The sequence below is a fragment of the Lissotriton vulgaris genome, chromosome 3_1 (genome assembly GCF_964263255.1).
Source record: "Lissotriton vulgaris chromosome 3_1, aLisVul1.2, whole genome shotgun sequence".
Classification (NCBI taxonomy): Eukaryota; Metazoa; Chordata; class Amphibia; order Caudata; family Salamandridae; genus Lissotriton; species Lissotriton vulgaris.
In genome coordinates this window covers 1,490,434,436-1,490,456,848 of record NC_141689.1, presented here as the reverse complement: position 1 = coordinate 1,490,456,848, position 22,413 = coordinate 1,490,434,436, and positions in this window count along the sequence as shown.

Genomic DNA, 22,413 nt, shown 5'->3' with positions numbered 1-22,413 from the left:
CAGCCGCCTACGCCCTCACAATATTGGAACAAGTAGTAGAAACAGCTCAGATTCCACAGTGCTCTGCTCAGGATGCAGAATTAGTGGCCCTCACTAGAGCCTGTGAGTTAAGCAAAGAATTAACGGTTAATATCTACACTGACAGTCAGTATGCATTTGGGGTGGCTCACAACTTTGGGAGACAGTGGAAATAAAGGAATTTCCTTACTTCACATGGGACGAAAATTCAACAGAGCCCCATAATTCACCGATTATTAGACTCCCTGACATTTCCAAGAAAGGTAGCTACTATAAAATGTAAAGCGCATTAGAAAGTGATGGATGATGTTGGAAAAGGCAATGCCCTGGCTGACCAGACAGCCAGACAGACAGCTCTTAACAAAAAGAAAGGAATGTATGTGGGAGTTCCCGCCAGTTGGTTGGCAGAGGGGGACATGGTTGAAGATACAGTACAGAGTGTGATCGATATTCAGTCCAATACTACCCCTGAGGAGCTGAGGATGTGGATGGAGCATTTAGCAGTAAAGGAAATAGATGGTTGTTGGGCCCGTATCACTATGGAGAGACAATGGATGTTGCCCGTTAGTCATGTGCTACCGGTAGTAACGATGGCCCATGGCCCTGCTCACATTAGTGTGAAAGGGATATGTAAGTTGCTGGAACCTACCTGGTATAACTCAAAGATACCAGTACATGCTGAGAGGATGGTCAAAACATGCATGATTTGCCTTATATACAACCTGGGAAAAGGCACAGTAACCCCTGGAAGAGGATTCTCCCCCCTACCTTTCCTTTATAAACCCTGCAGATGGATTATATCTAGATGAACAGATGTAACAATTTAAAATACATCCTGGTGGTGGTCTGCACCTTCAGCCGATGGATAGAGGCCTACCCTGTCAAAGACTGCACCGCCATCACTACTGCCAAAATACTATTGAAAGAATACTTCCCATGATTTGGTTTGCCCCGTTTGGTCTGGAGTGACAAGGGGACACACTTTACTGCTCAAATAATGGAGTATGTCTGTTCAGCACTGGGTATGAAACAAAAATTTCATGCAGCTAACCACCCCCAGTCAGCAGGTCTAGTGGAAGTTTACAATGGCATCCTAAAGACTAAAATGCCCAAAATTGTAGCCGAGACAGGTGTCACTTGGATTGATGCTCTGCCCCTGGCTCTGCTGTCTGTCAGGACACTTATAGCGAGTTTGAAAAAACAACAGGTGATGGACCGAATGAGGATCAATGTCACACATTCAACCTAGTCAAAAGATCTGGGTCCTAATCCATCGTTTTTTTGCACTCCACACCACCCTGGGTTAGACAATGGCGATATGCAAATCAGCTCTGACCCTGTGCCCCATGGGAACAGTCCAGTCCGAACTACAAAAGCCATGTCCTTCCCAGAACGGAATCAAGCATCCGAGGACCGGACCGGTTTCGAGGTAACACCTCTCATCAGCCCGGCTAGCTTGACTCCAGTGGTGTGGAGTGCCTGGGACCCACGTCTGGGCATCCCCAGTACACTTATAGCGAGTTTGCAAAAACAACAGGTGATGGACCGAATGAGGATCAATGTCACACATTCAACCCAGTCAAAAGATCTGGGTCCTAATCCATCGTTTTTTTGCACTCCACACCACCCTGGGTTAGACAATGGCGATATGCAAATCAGCTCTGACCCTGTGCCCCATGGGAACAGTCCAGTCCGAACTACAAAAGCCATGTCCTTCCCAGAACGGAATCAAGCATCCGAGGACCGGACCGGTTTCGAGGTAACACCTCTCATCAGCCCGGCTAGCTTGACTCCAGTGGTGTGGAGTGCCTGGGACCCACGTCTGGGCATCCCCAGTACACTTATAGCGAGTTTGCAAAAACAACAGGTGATGGACCGAATGAGGATCAATGGCACACATTCAACCCAGTCAAAAGATCTGGGTCCTAATCCATCGTTTTTTTGCACTCCACACCACCCTGGGTTAGACAATGGCGATATGCAAATCAGCTCTGACCCTGTGCCCCATGGGAACAGTCCAGTCCGAACTACAAAAGCCATGTCCTTCCCAGAACGGAATCAAGCATCCGAGGACCGGACCGGTTTCGAGGTAACACCTCTCATCAGCCCGGCTAGCTTGACTCCAGTGGTGTGGAGTGCCTGGGACCCACGTCTGGGCATCCCCAGTACACTTATAGCGAGTTTGCAAAAACAACAGGTGATGGACCGAATGAGGATCAATGTCACACATTCAACCCAGTCAAAAGATCTGGGTCCTAATCCATCGTTTTTTTGCACTCCACACCACCCTGGGTTAGACAATGGCGATATGCAAATCAGCTCTGACCCTGTGCCCCATGGGAACAGTCCAGTCCGAACTACAAAAGCCATGTCCTTCCAAGAACGGAATCAAGCATCCGAGGACCGGACCGGTTTCGAGGTAACACCTCTCATCAGCCCGGCTAGCTTGACTCCAGTGGTGTGGAGTGCCTGGGACCCACGTCTGGGCATCCCCAGTACACTTATAGCGAGTTTGCAAAAACAACAGGTGATGGACCGAATGAGGATCAATGTCACACATTCAACCCAGTCAAAAGATCTGGGTCCTAATCCATCGTTTTTTTGCACTCCACACCACCCTGGGTTAGACAATGGCGATATGCAAATCAGCTCTGACCCTGTGCCCCATGGGAACAGTCCAGTCCGAACTACAAAAGCCATGTCCTTCCCAGAACGGAATCAAGCATCCGAGGACCGGACCGGTTTCGAGGTAACACCTCTCATCAGCCCGGCTAGCTTGACTCCAGTGGTGTGGAGTGCCTGGGACCCACGTCTGGGCATCCCCAGTACACTTATAGCGAGTTTGCAAAAACAACAGGTGATGGACCGAATGAGGATCAATGTCACACATTCAACCCAGTCAAAAGATCTGGGTCCTAATCCATTGTTTTTTTGCACTCCACACCACCCTGGGTTAGACAATGGCGATATGCAAATCAGCTCTGACCCTGTGCCCCATGGGAACAGTCCAGTCCGAACTACAAAAGCCATGTCCTTCCCAGAACGGAATCAAGCATCCGAGGACCGGACCGGTTTCGAGGTAACACCTCTCATCAGCCCGGCTAGCTTGACTCCAGTGGTGTGGAGTGCCTGGGACCCACGTCTGGGCATCCCCAGTACACTTATAGCGAGTTTGCAAAAACAACACCACTTGGAGTCAAGCTAGCCGGGCTGATGAGAGGTGTTACCTCGAAACCGGTCCGGTCCTCGGATGCTTGATTCCGTTCTGGGAAGGACATGGCTTTTGTAGTTCGGACTGGACTGTTCCCATGGGGCAACAGGGTCAGAGCTGATTTGCATATCGCCATTGTCTAACCCAGGGTGGTGTGGAGTGCAAAAAAACGATGGATTTGGGCCCAGATCTTTTGACTGGGGGAGTGTGTGACATTGATCCACATTCAGTCCATTACTTGTTGTTTTTGCAATTGCCGCCTTAAGTGCGCTGGGGATGCCCAGACGTGGGTCCCAGGCACTCCACACCACTTGGAGTCAAGCTAGCCGGGCTGATGAGAGGTGTTACCTCGAAACCGGTCCGGTCCTCGGATGCTTGATTCCGTTCTGGGAAGGACATGGCTTTTGTAGTTCGGACTGGACTGTTCCCATGGGGCAACAGGGTCAGAGCTGATTTGCATATCGCCATTGTCTAACCCAGGGTGGTGTGGAGTGCAAAAAAACTATGGATTTGGGCCCAGATCTTTTGACTGGGGGAGTGTGTGACATTGATCCACATTCAGTCCATCACTTGTTGTTTTTGCAATTGCCGCCTTAAGTGCGCTGGGGATGCCCAGACGTGGGTCCCAGGCACTCCACACCACTTGGAGTCAAGCTAGCCGGGCTGATGAGAGGTGTTACCTCGAAACCGGTCCGGTCCTCGGATGCTTGATTCCGTTCTGGGAAGGACATGGCTTTTGTAGTTCGGACTGGACTGTTCCCATGGGGCAACAGGGTCAGAGCTGATTTGCATATCGCCATTGTCTAACCCAGGGTGGTGTGGAGTGCAAAAAAACGATGGATTTGGGCCCAGATCTTTTGACTGGGGGAGTGTGTGACATTGATCCACATTCAGTCCATCACTTGTTGTTTTTGCGTCTGTCAGGACAACAGCCCATACCAGGATTGGACTATATTCCCATGAAATTGTGTTCGGGAGGCCTGCCAATGTGTGGGGTGTTCCACGGCCCCAGAAACTGTCTGATGTTGAATACCCTGTGTTGACTGATTATCTGTACAGTTTGACTAACACCTTTTGTACTCTTTACCACCAGGTGCATGAGGCCATACCTGATAAAAGCAAGGGCCCAGGACACGTTATCCAACCTGGTGACTGGGTTCTGATTCCCAACTTTCAATGTACTAAGATCCTAGAGCCCCGCTGGACACTGCCCTGTCAGGTGTTACTGGCCACCCGCACTGCCGTGAAAGTTGAAGGACGGAAGAACTGCATCCACTCGACACACTGTAGATGAGTACCTCTGTCTCTCCCCTATGATCAATGGGTGAAAGAAGGACGAGGAGACTCAGAGACAGAAATAGTCCCGACACTTGTTCCATTCAGCGACGCAAGATTACATTTCACATCTATGAAGCAGAGAGTGACAGTATACTAAAGGGAAAGGTGGAACACTCCCCTCACTCTGCTCAGAATCAGGAACAATTATTCCCGACCATACTGTTCCTACTTCTACCCGATATAACTTGTGTTCCAGAAGGAGGGCATGCCCTTGACTTCGCCCAGGTACCTATAGGCTGTAGGGCTATGATCTCCGGGCTAAGACCGGTGCTGGTGTGTCAGACTAAGGTACGCCCCTAGGGCTCTTGGCGCCTGCATCCAGTGAAGCAACCACCAATCACAGACAGCTTCTAGTGGTCCCTGGCTTAGTACAATGGCAGCCGTCCAATACACCCAAGTCCAGAAACAATATGTCAGTCTCCTACATAGAAAGTGCTTTGTGGCCCCTGTGGTGATGCTGTTTGTCACAATCATCTTGTCTATCATCGGTTGGATGTTACTGATCTACTATCCTGTTACCCCACCAACTCCTACCCCGACTCCTGCAGAGCATCAGTATTTCACGTTACCCGCCCACGAATTACCCCGCCGTGCAGAATTTTTCAATAACACCTTTGTCCAGATGTTACATCATCATCAGCTAATCATAACTACTTCCAACTGTTGGGTATGTGGACTGATGCTGCATGCTATGACACAACCTGTCCCATTTTTCCTAATCCTGTTTTCTATTTCTGGGTCCTGTTATGCATGGTGGATGTTGATGCAGCAGGCCTATACTATCAATGGTACTGCCAATTCTGTCCTTGGAACATTTAGAGAGGACTTCTGGTGAAATAGGTCTGGCAATACCAACACCCCTTTTTGCCCGACCGGCTCATCAACATTGCTATTACCAACGGATGAACTGGGTGAGATGGTGGTATTTAACTCAACTTCTCGACAAACATTTACCAAAGTTCGTGTCAGAAGGCTACTACCTGATGTACGAAACACTCTGAATGTTATAAATGTGCTGGGCCGTGTCTGCATCCATGGCTTGGGAACTAAGAAAGTTGGTACTAATATCTTTGACATCATTAAAACTTTAAATTCTACGCCTCCTCCAAAGTTGGTGGCGTCCCCTAACACTTATTTTATCTGTTGCACAGCAGCCTACACTTGGCTACCCCCTAACTGGTCTGGTACCTGCTATCTGGCCTTCCTCCGTCCACCAACGTATTCTGCCCATGGAGATTACCACCTGTTGATGAAGGGAGCTTTGCGCCGCTCACGTAGGGGTGTCATATCAGCTGAGGATACAGTAGGCCAGGAAGCCGGGCACTTCTTTAAGGGTTTCCTCATTTTCTCGGGCCCCATTGCAAACAGTCGGGCTATACGTGGACTGACTAGGGTCCTTGAGGCCACCATCACAGAAATAGCTGGTGCCCTCTCCAACATCACTGCTGAGCTACAGGCGAACAGCCTTATAACACTTCAAAATCATATGGACCTTGACATCATCCTCGCTGATCATGGTGGTGTGTGTAAATTGATTGGCTCCAGCTGCTCTGTGTATATTCCAGATCACGCACCCACAGTTTATGATGCCATCCAACGTCTGCATCACCTTTCTTTGTAAATTCATCAGGATGAAGGCAACTGGTCCCTCACAGACTGGATCTGTAGCCTCTTTTCCCAATGGGGATGGAGGGTCCTCATCTTCCTTGCCTCTGGAGTAGCTGTCCTAGTCTCCTGCTGTTTGTGCATTCAGGCTCTCAAGCCTCAACCTTCTAACATTCACGACACCAATATGAAGATGATGTTCCAACAAGAAACAGATGATCTCATGAATATCAACGTTTCCTAGGGTATTTGCCACTCAATGGCAAAAGGAGGGTCTGAGGAAAAGTGTCCTTCCTGTCGGCATTTATTTTGTGTCAAGGCTCCATTATTTTTGCATTGCCATTTCATGTCAAACACCTCTGCACAACCCTCCTGGTCGTTTCTGCTGATGTCTGATTAAACTCTGTCACGACCACCCTGCCCAACCTGCTCCTTGTGGTTGAGCCAATTTCGAAAAAGGGAACAAAGAATTGGCCTCACCACCCTCGGACATGAACTTCTGCACACACCCACGCTGTTTCGCAAGACTTGGTCACACCACCGTCCCAGAACTTGTTTATTTCACATATCCTGTTGTTTAAGATCTGCCTGTTCTCTCACGTACATATCCTGTTTTGCAAGACCTGCCTGTAATCTTTTGTACCATCTTTTGCAGCACCGTCATGCCTGAACAAAGAATGGCGTAACTACATTCTGACTCGGGGGCCAGGCTCCCATCCAAACTGGTTTCTTAAGGTGGGAAATGTGTATATAAGGCCTGTAATTTGCGGAGTGAAGCAGCAGCCTCCTCTCTCTTGTCTCCTATGAGCTTGGGACTCTGTTTCGAAGCCCGAGCTATTCAAATAAAACTTGGTTCCTCCTGCAGACGAAGGCTCCTGGGTCTCCTTTTTTCTATAGAAGGAGGGTATGGAAGACTTGGACGGTTCCCCCACCACCCAGACCCAGTAAGTGGGTATAAACTGTTTTCAATTAGTGCTGCAGAAAGAAAAATTATGGCACATTTTGAGTGACTTCTCAAATCCTCTTCTATATCCTTAAAAAATTCTGACATGCAGACTCAAACATGCACTTTCAATACCAGCAGCAGACTTCCCTGGTGAGCAGTAGCTTTACTACAGTGATCTAATAAGCAACTAGAGTGCTAACATTCAGAATTTATGTCAAATGTGTGACACATCTGAATGCCTTCTTGATAGAATCAAAGTAAAAAACGGAAAGTATTTCCTACTGAGGAGACTGTAGTAAATGAGGAAATTAGGAAACTTCATAACAAATAAGTCTCCCAAGATGGTCACCAGAGACAAAAGAGCCCAAATGTAGCAAACATATCACCTTGATGTAGTCCAAGTATAGCCCAATGATAGAATATCCCAGAGTGTTCTAAAGAATAACCAGAGTGCTAACAGTATTACTTATGACAAAAGTTTGGCACACCTGAAGCCATCTTGATTGAGTGAAGTAGTGTGGCTCACTGGTTAGAGGCGGCAGACCCGAGAGCAGAGGACGGCCCGGGACCAGGGTTCGATTCCCGGTGCGGCAGGTTTCTGGACCAGGGTCAGCGGACTCGATAATTCTCTCGCCTCGGTGCCCACTCTGATCAGCGATCACACTCGGCAACTCTGGGCATTAGCTTGCCTCATCTTCACTAACGGCCCCACCAGACCGCTGGGGATGCCTGGTCTCACCCTGGAGATACCCATTAAGGGACCATCTCTCAGGGAAGCCAGGAAGGGTTTCGCAGCGGTCGAAGCGCCTTGGGACCCTCCGGGTAAGTAGTGCGCTATATAAATGCCTATACATTTACATTCATACATTTTGATTGTAATAAAGTGGTAACACTTAAAACATTTCATTTGCAATGGAACACAAAGAGGGGGTTCATTTTTCCATAGAAATTATGATTACTGCTGAAGAAAGAAAAATTGGGGCACATTTTGAGTGACTTCTCAAATCCTCTTCTATTTCATAAAAAATTCTGACATGCAGACTGAAACATGCTCTTTTAATACTAGCAGCAGACTTCCATGGTGAGCAGTAGCTTTACTACGGTGGTCTAATGAGCAACTAGAGTGATAACATTCAGAATTAATGCAAAGGAGTGACATATCTGAATACCCTCTTGATGAAATCAAAGTAAAAAACTAAAAGCATTTCCCACTGAGGAGACTGCAGTAAATGAGGAAATTAGGAAACTTCATAACAAATAAATCTCCCAAGATGGCCACCAGAGACAAAAGAGCCCAAATGTAGCACACATATCACCCAGAAGTATCCCACATGTAGCCCAATGACAGAAGTGTGCAAAACACTTTTTATTTTTTGTGTTTTTGCAGTTTTATATAGTGCAGACTTGTCAGGTACTGGAGTGCTTTACATGAGCATTGGTTACATCACACAAGAACACATTCATTTTGGTTTTAGACATGGGGGAGATTAAGTGATTTGACCAGAATCACAAAATGTCGAGCTGAAGCAGAAACTCCAACCTGGTTCCCCAGTTGCAAAGTCTGCAGCTCTGGAAGCAACAGCACATCCTCTCCCCTAAGTGCAACATTTAATCAAGTGGTCAACTGGATAAAAAAACATAGAGATAACAAATAATTTAAAAGTGCTTTGCCGCTATTTGAAAACTCAGAAAATATGTCCTCATTTTAGATTTTTAGAGCACTAACCATAATTTTGATGCAAATAAGACCCTCTCATATATGTAATTTCTAAAGGAAATGCTCCAGGTATTACAGTTTTCATTACATCAAGATGACGTCAGGCGTTCCACACTTTTGTAATGAATATAGAATGTTAGCAATCTAGTTGTTCATTAGGATACTGTTAAGAGGCGGAGGCCAGGGTCAAGAAAAATTGAAGGCAGGTAGGACGGTGCAGAGGCAACAATTTGACCACACTGAGCAGGCAGGAAGGGCAGTGGCAGCACAACAGACTGTGGAGGACAATCAATCAATCAATCAATCAATCATAGCATTTGTATAGCGGGCTACTTACCCGGCAGGGTCTCAAGGCGCTTGGGGGAAGGGGTCCGCTACTGCTCGAACAGCCAGGTCTTGAGTTGTCTCCTGAAGGTGAGATGGTCCTGGGTCAGTCGAAGGTGGATGGGGAGGGAGTTCCTTGTTTTGACTGCCAAGTAGGAGAAGGATCTGCCTCCGGCGGTGGCTCTTCGGATGCGTGGAACGGCGGCGAGGGCGTGGTTGGTCGATCGTAGCTGGCGGGTGGGAGTGTAGAAGGTCAGGCGGTCGTTGAGGTACTTGGGGCCCAGGTCGTGGAGAGACATCTGTGCGTGGGTGAGGAGCCTGAACGTGATCCTCTTGTTGACGGGGAGCCAGTGCAGGTCTCTCAGGTGGCCGGAGATGTGGCAGCATCGGGGGATGTCCAGAATGAGACGGGCGGAGGCGTTCTGGATGCGTTGGAGTCTTCTCTGCAGCTTGGCTGTGGTCCCGGCGTAGAGGGTGTTTCCGTAGTCCAGTCGGCTGGTGACGAGTGCCTGGGTGACCGTCTTCCTGGTTTCGGTCGGGATCCATCCAAAGATCTTGCGGAGCATGCGTAGGGTGTGAAAGCAGGATGAGGAGACGGCGTTGACTTGTCTGGACATCGAGAGGGAGGAGTCCAGGATGAAGCCCAGGTTGCGTGCGTGGTCTGTTGGCTTGGGAGCGGTGCCCAGGGTGGGGGGCCACCAGGAGGGCGATGGTCCCAGGATGAGGACTTCCGTCTTGTCTGAGTTCAGTTTCAGGCGGCTGGTCTTCATCCACTTGGCGACGTCTTTCATCCCTTCGTGTAGGCTGGTTCTGGCGGTGTCGGGGTCCATGGTGAGGGAGAGGATCAGCTGGGTGTCGTCGGCGTAGGAGATGATGTTGAGGTTGTGTTGGCGTGCTATGGCTGCAAGAGGTCTCATGTAGACGTTGAAGAGGGTGGGGCTGAGTGATGATCCTTGTGGTACGCCGCATATGACTTCGGTGGCCTCGGATCGAAAAGGGGGGAGGAGAACTCTCTGTGTTCTTCCGGCGAGGAATGAGATGATCCACTCCAGTGCCTTCTCTTGGATGCCGATGTTGCTGAGGCGTTGAACTAGGGTGCGGTGGCAGACAGTGTCGAACGCTGCAGAGAGGTCCAGGAGGATGAGTGCCGCTGTTTCCCCATTGTCGAGCAAGGCTCGGATGTCGTCGGTGGCTGCGATCAGGGCAGTCTTGGTGCTGTGGTTGGCTCTGAAACCGGACTGCGAGGGGTCGAGGGAACAGTTCATCTCGAGGAAGGCGGCCAGCTGTCTGTTGATGATCTTCTCGATAACTTTAGCAGGGAAAGCGAGGAACGAGATGGGGCGGAAGTTCTTGAGGTCGGTGGGGTCCGCTGTTGGTTTCTTCAGTAGGGCGCTGAGCTCGGCATGCTTCCAGCTCTCCGGGAAGGTGGCGGTGTTTAAGGAGGTGTTGATGAAGTTCCGGAGTTGGGGTGCGATGGTGGAGTCGGCTGTGTTGAAGACGTGGTGGGGGCACGGGTCGGTCGGAGATCCGGAGTGCATGGTGTTCATCGTGCGGGCAGTGTCTTCGGTGGTCACTGTGGTGCAGGAGCGGAGGGTGGTGGTGGGGGACGTTGGTTCGACGGTTGGGTGCGTGGGTGGTGCGCCGAAGCTGTTGTGGATGTCGGTGATCTTGCGGTGGAAGAACGAGGCGAGAGAGTCGCAGAGATCTTGTTAGGGAGTGATGTCGTTGTTGCCGGTGCTGACTCCTTGACGATGCTGAAGAGTTCCTTTCTGTCGTGGACGTTGTTGTCTATTCGTTCCTTCAGTGATTTCTTCTTGGTGATGCGGATGAGTTGGTGGTGCTTGCGGGTGGCGTGCTTGAGGGCGGTCCTGTTGTCTGTGGTCTGGTCGAGGAGCCAGGCTTCCTCGAGGGTGCGGCAGTCCTTCTTGGAGTCCTTGAGTTTGTTGGTGAACCAGGAGGCCTTCTTGCTTCTGGACCTGCTGGGAGGGTTCTTCAGCGGAGCGAGGTCGTCGGCGCAGGCGGTCAGCCACTGCGTGAAGTTGCGGGCTGCTTCTTTGGGGTCCGTTGTGCTGGCGGGTGGGCTCTGGCTGAGGGAGGTGGTGAGCTGGTCGGCGGTGATCTTGCTCCAACTCCTATGAGGTACCTGTTGCGAGTGGTGGTGGGTCGTGGTTCTTTTGAAGCTGAAGTGGACGCAGCTGCGGTCGGTCCAGTGGAGTCCGGTGACGTGGCTGAAGGTGATGTACTCGCTGGAAGAGAAGACGGGATCAAGCGTGTGGCCGGCGTAGTGGGTGGGGGTGTTGACCAGTTGCTTGAGTCCGAGGTTGGCGAGGTTTTCCAGCAGAGCGGCGGTGTTGCGGTCCTTGTTGTTCTCCAGGTGGAAGTTGAGGTCCCCTAGGAGGATGTAGTCGGCAGAGGGGAGGGCGTGCGGTCTGATGGAGTCGGCGATGTCTTCGCTGAATTGTGTGCGTGGTCCCGGGTGTCTGTATATGAGGGTGCCTCTGAGGGTCGTCTTAGGGTCGGTGTGTATCTGGAAGTGGAGGTGTTCCGCGGTGGCGAGGGTGTCGTTGGCGTCGGTCGTGATGCGGATGGTGTTCTTGTGGACGATGGCGATGCCTCCTCCGGTCTGGTTGATGCCGTCCCTCCTGATGATCTTGTACCCGTCCGGGATGGCGATGTCGGGGGCTGAGGAGATGTTCATCCAGGTTTCCGTGAGGAAGGCGATGTCTGGTGATGTTGTGTCGAGGAGGTTCCAGAGTTCCACGGCGTGTCTGTGGATGGAGCGGGTGTTGAGCAGGATTCATTTCAGGTGGTTGCTGCTGGTGTTTGGCTTGGCGGGGGCGGTGCAGGTCCGGAGACAGGAGAACTTGCAGCCCTTGCAGGTGAAGGGTCCGTGGGTGCGTTTCGGGGTCGCTCGGCAGCAGGCGGGGTTCCGGCCGGCATTGATGGCGTTGAGGGCTGCAGCGTCGTAGGTCTGTCGGGTTGTCTTCCAACGGCGAGGGCCAGGGGTCCTGGCGCTGGGCGCGGTCCAGGTGCGGACAGGCGCAGACGGGCTTGCCTTTGCCGCGCCTTTGGTGCACAATCGGCGCGCCCACTGCACGTCAACGCTGCGCGTATGCATGGGCGTCATAAGAAGAAGCCGGAAGGGAGGAGCAGCTGGGTGGCGGGAGCGGGGTGGCGAATGGGCAGGGGGGGGAGGGGCCACAGGGAGGCAGTGGCGGGAAAGGAGGGCAGAGGGCGGCTCAGCGGCGGCTGGGTCGCCCGTGGAAGAAAACGCAGAGAAAAGCGAGTGGATAAAATGATGGCAGCAAAGGGCAAAGAGAATACAAAAACGAGTAGACAAGAACGAAGGCAGCAAAGGGCAAAGAGAATACAAAAAATGAGTAGACAAAAACGAAGGCAGCAAAGGGCAGAGAGAATACAAAAACGAGTAGACAAAAACGAAGGCAGCAAAGGCAGGGAGAACAAAAAACAAGCGCATAAAATGGAGGCAGCAAAGGGCACCAAAGGGCACAGCTGATGGAGGCAGTAGCAGGGGTGTGTGGGGGCGACCTCACCTGGTTACAGGCTCAGCGGTCGGGGACAGTGGAAAGGGGGGCAGGGGCAACAAGCCAGTAATACAGGACTGGCAAGACAGGCTGCAGCAATATAATAGACCATCGTTGGCAGAAGGAAGAGGCAGTGGTAGTACAACCATACATTCCAACAGATCAGATTCAGCCAGGAAAAGTCCAATATTTTCAAGCCCAAATGGGCTTTATTTGATCTGTCTCCTTTCTACAATCATCCCCTTTTCAATGTAAGTCAAAGGGGAAAATCAATACCTCAGTTTTTTTTCAAAATCTCCCTCTTACCAAGTTCAAAATGTTAGCAACTATGGTACATTGGATCATGGAAGGCAGGAGGAATTGTTGTAGGGACATCGACTCGGATAACAGAGGACAGGAGGGACATGGAATGGTGCACCAAACTGACCATACAGTGCAGGCATCAGGGTTAGCAGCAGCACAATACACCACACAGGGCATGTGGGACGGGAGTGCAGCACAACAATCCCTAGAAAGCAATAGGGAGGGGACAGGACCATGCACATGGATAACAGGGAACAGAGGGGAAAGAGGCAATGTTACCTAGCTGACCATAATGGACAGACAGGAGAAAAAGCTGCAACAAAACAGACCATAAAGGGCAGGAGGGACAGATCAGGGGCATTACAATGGAACAGACAAGCTAGGAGGGAGGGAATATGGGTCTGCACATAGAAACAGAGGGCTGGGGGCAAAGGGGCAAGGGGGCAGGGCAGGAGCAGCAAGATGACCATGGAGGTCCGGCAGGATGGGCACAAGAAACAAGACACACCATGGAGAGCAACAGTGAGACTATAATGGCATACACACACCATGGAGGGAAGGTGGGAGGGGCTCAGGGGTAGCTATCTGACCACACAGGGAAGGTGGGAGAGACTGTGGCATTACAGAAGACCATGCATGGCAAGCGGGAGGGTTAGTGGCAGCACAATGGCTATGATGGGCAAGAAGGAGGCTGCAAAGGCATGGACAAAGGACCACTGAGGATAGAAGGGAGGGTTTAGACAAGAGAGTTCAAGGGAAGGGGCCTCACAACAGACCACACGGGGCAGGCAGGAGGAGCAGTTGCAGCACAACAGACCAGGGAGGGCAGAAAGGTGTGGCAGTAAAATGGACCATGGGGGACAGGAAGAAGGGGATAGGGGCATGGAATGCGGACAGGCAGGGTGGGGGTGGCAGGGACAGGTTACAGTCATCTGACAATGCTAGGCAGGTGGGAGAGGAGTGGCAGCTCAACAGAACACTCAGAGTAGATAGGAGTGGCAGGTCCATGGAACATGGTGGGCAAAAAGGATGGAGCAGGGGCATGCACACAGACATCAAAGGGCAGGGGGAATGAGAATAGGGGCAGCAAGCTAAGCACAGAGGCTAAGCAGGAGGACAATGATGGGGCATAGCATTGGGACATGGAGGGCAGGAAGAGTGGACTGGTACATCATGCTAAATGGAGGGCAGTGGCAGCACATCAGACCAGGCATGGCAGGAGGGAGGAGGCTAGTCCATGGATTCAGACAACGGAGGATAGGGAGGAGGTGGATGGGGCAGCAAGCTAACTGTTCAGAGAAGGCGGAAGGCTAGTGGCAGAACAACAGCCACACTGGGCTGTAATAAGGTAGCAGGGACATCGACTTCGACAATGGATGGCTACAAGGAGGGAAGGCAGGAGCAGCAAGCTTGGGTGGGGGCAGCACAATGCCAGGCCATGCTTCCTACCCCCCACCATCCATTGTGATATGCATCTTACTTAACATTAATAAAAAACTAGAAATTTTCTGAAAAAAACAAAAATTACAGTATAGTTAGACTCAGATTTCACTCATACACAACCAGTGAAATTCAGCAGTTATAGTTACCTGAGCTAACTATAACTTACAACCCCGCAATGTACTGCTAAAGACCTCAGACATTACATCACTCATGACATGGTCAGTTACATCACTCATGACATCACTCATGACATCTCAAATGAGCTGTGAATGGAATGGCACTATAATCGCTAGAACTTTATTTAGGGATAGTGTGTGTGTCTTAACACCCCTTTTTTTCTTTTCTTTTGTGTCAGAACCATTATAATACGCAAGGTGCCCAGATTAATATGGCTTATGCCTTTCACTTTAAAGTAATGTGTAGTCCATTGTTTATGTTGATGTTTGCAATCCTAAGTATGTTTATTATGAATAAGTCACATTGACGAACATACAGGTATGATGGTCACGGAGCAAGATATGCTGAAATAACATTGTGTGCATATTAACACTTGTTTTCTTTTCGTTATTGGATCAATTCCTGAATTTTCACATCGTAATCAGGCCAATATGGCCGCCAGCTTTTTGGATTAAAGTAATATGTAGTCCTTTGTTAATGTTGGTAACTTTAGGCATTTGTACATTTAAATAAAGATGCTACAATGAAGTCTTATATCGTTATCAAGGTTCGGACGAGCCAAAACACGTGGATCACGTCCTTTGCAGATTATATACGTCAAAACTACAACCTGAGTGCTGATTCCTTCCTTGTAAGAGTGAGAGGAGATTTAATACAGATATAAAAAATTCACTGAAAAAACCACAAGTTTAAGGGACATTATAGTTAGAAAATAGCATTTAAAAAACCTCAGAAATTCACAGAAAAAAACACAGGTTTCATGGACATCATAGTTAGTTGGACATTTCACTCGTTAAAAACAAGAGAAATTCGGCAGTTATAGTTAGTTGTGCTAACTATAACTCGCACCCCCGCAATGCACCTGATGACATCACATATTACATCACTCATGACATGGTCAGTGACAACACTGATGGCATCACTGATGACATCTCAAATTACATCACTGAAGACATCATCCACGTGATCATCTGATGCACCTCCTCAAACCCTAAAGTACAGACTACCGATCTCGAAACCATAGACACACCAATACTAGTACAGCTACAGTATTCTGTGCATTATGCATGCAGACCTCTAACCAGCTACATACTATTGATATGCTCTTCTAAATACCCAGTTAGTACCTATGCAGTCAAAAATCCTTCTGTCTGTCCCATGCACTTCTCCATTCACCTATCCAGCTCTATCTAGGCCTCCTATCACTCCACCAATACCTAAGCGCTTGTAAATTCATTATACACTCTGTTTGGTTTGTAATACTGTAATTATTCTAGTTACTAGAACGTATGGAATGGCCCAGCTTCTAACACAAGTACAGCTATAATATGTTGTGCACTATCCAAGCACACCTGTAACTAGCTACATACTATTGATACACTCTTCTAAATACCCAGTTAGTACTCATGCAGTGTAGGAATCATCCAGTCTGTCCCATGCACTTCTTTAATCACTTATCTACCACTATCTACTTATCCTATCACTCCACCAATACGTAAGCACTTATAAACTAAGTATTCACTCTGTTTACAGCATTGTCATCATTCCAGTTACTAATGATATTCTCATAAAAAAGACCTAGGCACCAACACAAGTACACATAACATATTCTGTGCATAATCCCTACAAATCTCTAAGCAGATACATACTATTGATCCACTCCATTAAATACTGAAATAGTACCCATGCCTCGTGGGATACCTCCTGTCAGTCTCATGCAAATCTTCAATCACCGATCCAGCACTATGTTCTGATTGTATCAGTCTGCCAATACCTAAGCACTTATGGGGCAGATTTACAAGCACCCTTCGCCACCAGTACGTCACTTTTTGTAACGTAGGGATGGCGCCAGGCACTCCTTCATATTTACCAGGGGAGGAAAAGCCACCCTTCATGGTTTTTCCTCTCCTTGCAAATATAACTCCTTCATACACAGAACTTTGCGTTGAAGGGGCCTTCTATAGGTGTTGCTGTGGGTGTTCCCACGCAACACCCATAGAACAAGCTACATCTCCAGATTCCTGAGCAATTGTAAATCTCGAAATGCTGTGCCATAATAGAGTTGGTGTAGCAAGGCGCAACAAGGAGAACTGTTTTCATGTCTCCTCATTTTTCCTCTTTCAATGCATGCTGCATTCCACAGCATACATTGAAAGTGGAAAATGCCTTAACTGATTGTTTGTGTGCAGGAAGGTGTCCCTACCTGCAGAAAAACAATCTTCGCACGACACAAACATCCTTGCACCATGGTGCAAGTGTACCTGTGTCACAGCAGGGCTGCAGTTTCTGCAGCAGTGCAGAGGGAAGCACAGAGTTGCAACATATTTATGTACATATGTCACATCCCTGTGCTTCGGAAGAGCCACAGTGCAGTGCAGCTAAAAAGCTTGCAGTGTCACGCTGCAGTACTTCCTCATAAATCTTCACCTATAAATTCACCATGCACTACTAATGCTTTCTTTCAGTCAATCATGCTGTATACATATATTCAATCAAACTTTCACACGTTACCTTGCAATTATAGTTCTTTCTTTAACCAGATAAGGTAGTTCGGATAAGAATTTTTTTTTCTTCTTTTTTTCTTTTGTATTTTCTTTTTATTTTTTGAACAATTTTGTATTCTCAAAAAATGTACAAAAAAACCCGAATAAAACAGGAAACTTTTGGAATTATTTATCATAAAAAAAATTAACAATGATGGTTGTGTTGTGCAGTACACACTGCATCTACCGACTGCTCACCGAAGCATATACGTTTCTTACACTTCACGCATTGTTGCTCCAGAAAGGAAAATTCTGGCCTAATATCCATTGCAGGAGTTCCTGAGGACGCTCCAGACTTACTTGCCACAGCAGGTGAGGGGTTCAAAGCAGCTCGCTTCCTTTTCTCCCGAGCAAGATTGAGAGGAGCTGTGGTCCAGAGATGCTTGTACATAGAAGCAGTGCCACAAGAGTATTTTTTTTCACTACCTCTTGTCAGGACTCGGTCACAAATTTTGCACGTCACCTTTCTCGCATTTACTTTCTTCTCTCCAGGTTGTAAAGTGAAGAATTTCCAAATGAACGATTCTGGCCTCTGTGGACGTGGTACTTCCTTCAAGAATTCTTCTTCAGAAGATACTGCCTCCTGCTGCTGTCCAGGTGCCATTTTGTTTGATATTTTTTTTAAAACACCAAAATAAACAAGCAAAAAGGGTTCTTGTAGGAAAAAAGATGTCTCTCTAAAGATGCTCCAACAAGAAGGATTAAAGTAGGTGGGGTCCTTCAATAGTTACAGTGGGAAATGTTACGAACCAATTAAATCTTTATTTTTTAGGTCACATGGGATCCGCACACTCTGCGCTCATGAAGCACCTACCGACGCGACTTCGCGAAAATATATTTAAAAATAATATATGTTTATCATCAGTACAAATATATAATTTTTATGAGTATTTTAGATAATCTCTTGCCCTAATATGTATATTTAAGACACATACATATCATTTTAGAACATAAAAAAATCTTTGCTGGAGTCGCGCACCCAGTATGCCCCAGCACGTATATGAAGTCACGCGGGACGCGCCACCGCGCAAGTGTCGCATACCGTCATGCGCATGTGTTGCGAATGCACGGGAGCAGAAGCAACGGACTGGTCGCATACCAATCGCACACATCACGTAATATTAAACTCATGTGATGTAACTGAAAAACACGCAGCCGTCGCACAACGTACGCAGATCCTTCACGACTTTTCTAAAATGGCGGCTAGAATCTGCGCACCCACCGTGATGTGTACGCTTTGGGTGCGCTGCTCCCAAAAAAATTGGGAAAAAAAAATAATATAAATATATTAAAATAAAAAATAAAATAAAAAATTAAACAATATTTCAGTTAGATTTTTTTGTTTTTTTTTTGCAATTTTCAGAAAAATATGTTATTTAATTAATAAAATATTTATAAATAAACAGTTAAAAACTGTAGAAAATCAGTACAAAAAATAGGTATAACTACTATTACACTTAAAAATTAGCATTTTAAAAACGTTTGAAATTCACTAAAAAAAAGTAGGTTTCAGAGACGTTATAGTTAGAAATTAGCATTTAAAGAACCTTGGAAATTCAAACAGAAAAACTGTGATATAACTGACCATATCATGAATGATGTAATGTGTGACATCATCAGCAGTGCATTGCGCGAGTTATAGTTAGCAGAACTAACTATAACGGAGGAATTTCTATGGTTTTGTCAATTCAAATCTTTGCTGAGCAACATTATACTTTTGCATCGATCCTAGTGTGTTAGGCAATAATCCACAGATTTAACGAAAAAATGTCCGAAAGTCACATCCAACTTAATGGAGTCTCCTCTATGAAAACGCCAAGGTATGTTGTTACAGCATCAATTCCATTTATTTCCCTCCTGGTTTCCATCAATCACAATATAGCAGCCAACACGTGTTTCGTCTGGCATATCATGCCTTTCGACTTCTTCAGGGCTGCAACCCAAGAAGATAATGATATTTACAATTTAGAAAACTTATATACAATTTGTAACTCTATTTACATATCATTGGTTTCACTAAAAGGTACACCTATGTGTAGGGACAGACCTGAGTCCTTGTGTATATACATTTTATATCTCTATTTACATCTCATTGGTTTAACTAAAAGGTACACCTGCGTGTAGGGACAGACCTAAGTCCTTTGTGTTTTTGTATTCTAAACAAGTTAGAAATCACCGAAATAAAATAATGCATACCCTGGTGTGAAGAGCAACAAGAAAAGACCCAAAATTTCCAAAGATGTAGGAAATAAGTACAACATTTTAATAAATTACCAGGAAAGGTAGTCCTCAAATGAGACTTCCGCTAGTGTAAACAAAGTCTGACCCTAGAAAAACAGCAGAAAATCCTTAGCTCCTGGGCTTGTAACTACTTCCATTGCTGAAGAAGATATATAAACCAGTACTTATACTTACTCTAATAGTAGTAAAGTATAATATTGTATGTCGCCCTCAATTGTAAAAAATCCACTACAATACTGCCAAAGGTTAACAACCGTCACATATTTCCTGTAACAAAAATCGAGAGAGTAGTCTCACTAGATCAACCTGGTTACAAATAATAACGAAGTACTGGATACTGGCCACATCACTCACCTACTTGGAGCGATTTATCTAAAAAAAGTGCAGTCAGTCTAATCCTTAAATCAAAAGTTGCGAGTTGGCCATTATATCCAAAGAAATGTAAATACGAAGACGTGTAGTCATACTGTTTGGGGGAGAAAACGAACGAACATGTAATTCTTCAATCCCAATATCGTACTATAAGCGTTCAGATAGCATTACTTTGGTTACCTAGCTGGATTACCTCATAAGCTGTCTTCAAAATTTCAGTCAAAAATAGTCCTTTGGTAAGATATTTACATTTGCCGTGTTTTCGAGTTAGTGATAACACAAGTACATGTAGGTATACTGTTGAAAAAGAAAAAGGGGAACAAATGTATAAATCTAGAGTTGCAATCACAAGTAATTTACCGCAAAGGGTACATCTCTCAAAAAATAACCCGGCAGTTTACCTCCAATGTACTGCGAGTACGCTCTGATCGGAGTCACAGCCGGCAGCCGGCGTGCAACACGAGCGCCATATTTGTTTGAAAATCTGAATGAGAGTTTATGGAAAGAAGTGTCGCCATCTTGTAATGTCTTTAATCTCTCTAATACTGATGGTTAAATTCAAATAAACTCGCGCTAAACACATATTAGGTATTTGCGCATCAAATTTCAATACAAGTAATGTATTTCTCATTGCCAATATTAAAACACTTAGAGTACATTATTATTACTCTCGTGTACGTATTTAGACATGTGAATACTTTACTTCATCATCCCTCAAAAAATTTACAAATTACTTACTACATAATTCTCTTACACTTTGAGGAAAATAATTGTTAATATTTTCCCCAAGTTCCTAAAAATTATCAAATAATAAAATAATTTTTTTATTTTATCTTTTATTAGTATTCGAACCCCTGTTGTAGGTGTAACACACCAGAGCTACAGTGTGTGATGCCACTGTTACTGTCGTCTTAGAACACGAATAACAAGTAAAATACTTGTGAGTAAAAATCATAGGAAGGAGTATAAATAGATATGTCTATCTCCACATTGTAGGAGCTTCAGACTTTCCACATATTCCTCAGGGCCCCTACTTCGAGCACACCCGGAAGTCACACTTACAGTAAATATGTTAGTATATAGAAAGCGGGGGATAGTGATGTAATATCTCATCGAGGGATATAGATATAAGGCAGAACAAATCAAGTCCATTGTAATAGTAATCAACACAAATATTAGGTATATACTAATTTGTGAAGTAAATAATCCTGATGAGTTGAGTACACTAATCACATAAGTACATAATCACTGTCATCAATATACAGAGGTTATATCAGAACAAAAATAATTCCCATATCAATTACTGTACTGGTGTAATATCTTAATCCTAGGTCATTCATTGATTATGATGTGTATAATACATTTGCAGCATAATGATATCAATCAAATCTTTTATTCGCCAAAGAAAAACTATAATTCCGGATATAGGTTTAATCCTTCCTCCACTGGCCTTAAAACCATAATCCATCTTGCTTCTCTACGTCTCAAGTTAAGGGTCGTGTTTCCACCTCTTTTATCTACATTCACATGTTCTATTCCATGATATGTAAATCTGTGGTTAACAAAATCATCCCGATTTTGGATAGCATGGGAGGCAATAGGGTATCGAGTATCTCCATTTTTGAGAGCACGAAAATGTTCCATCATCCGATCTCTCAATCGTCTCACTGTAGAACCAACATAAATTTTTCCGCACGTACATGCTATTATGTATACAACAAATGTAGTTTCGTAGTTAATAAATGTTTGAATTTTGAAACTCCCAGTGTTGTTATATTCAAAAGATAAGATCTTCTTGGTTGCCCATCTACAACAGCTGCAAAGGTCACAGTAATAAAAACCTGCAGGTTTAGTACGTAACCAATGTTCTGGTAATTTAGGTTTAATGATTTTAGGGTAACTAGGGCTTACCATGTTACCAATTGTGGTACCTTTTCTAAATGTCAAGCTGGGTCTGTCTGTTAAGTACGGTACTAAGTCTCCATCTGTTCTCAATAGTTGCCAATGTTTATTTAAAATGGCATACAGTTTGTGACTCCCTGCTCCAAAATTGGTGATCACCCTCACCTTCTGTAATTTCTTAGTCACTTCACTGCTAGTGCTAGGTTTGAGTGTATCATCTCTCCTAAGTTTAGAAGCTCTTTCATGTGCTTTCATAATAACCTTATCTTTATAGCCTCTGTTTTTAAATCTTTTAGTCATATCCTCAAGATTAGTGTTAAAGTCACCATCATCCGAGCAATTCCTCCTGGCTATCAACATTTCGCCATTTGGCTTTTAGGGTGACAACTATCAGCACGTAAAAGTGCATTACAACTGGTTTCCTTCCGGAACATTCTACTGCATAGTTTGTCACCTTTTACAAACAATTCAATATCTAAAAAAGTCAGATATTTATGGTCAAAGTGTGTAGTGAATGTCATGTTCAGATTGTTGGAATTCAGATAAGAAAAAAACAAATTCAGTTCCTCTGGGGAACCTCTCCAAATCAATAAACAATCGTCAATGAATCGTCCCCAGAAGTAAATGTGGTCTATCCACTCCTGCCCTTTAGGGCCCCAGATCCACTCCGCCTCCAAGCGACCCATGAACAGGTTCGCGAAGGACGGAGCTACCCTGGAACCCATAGC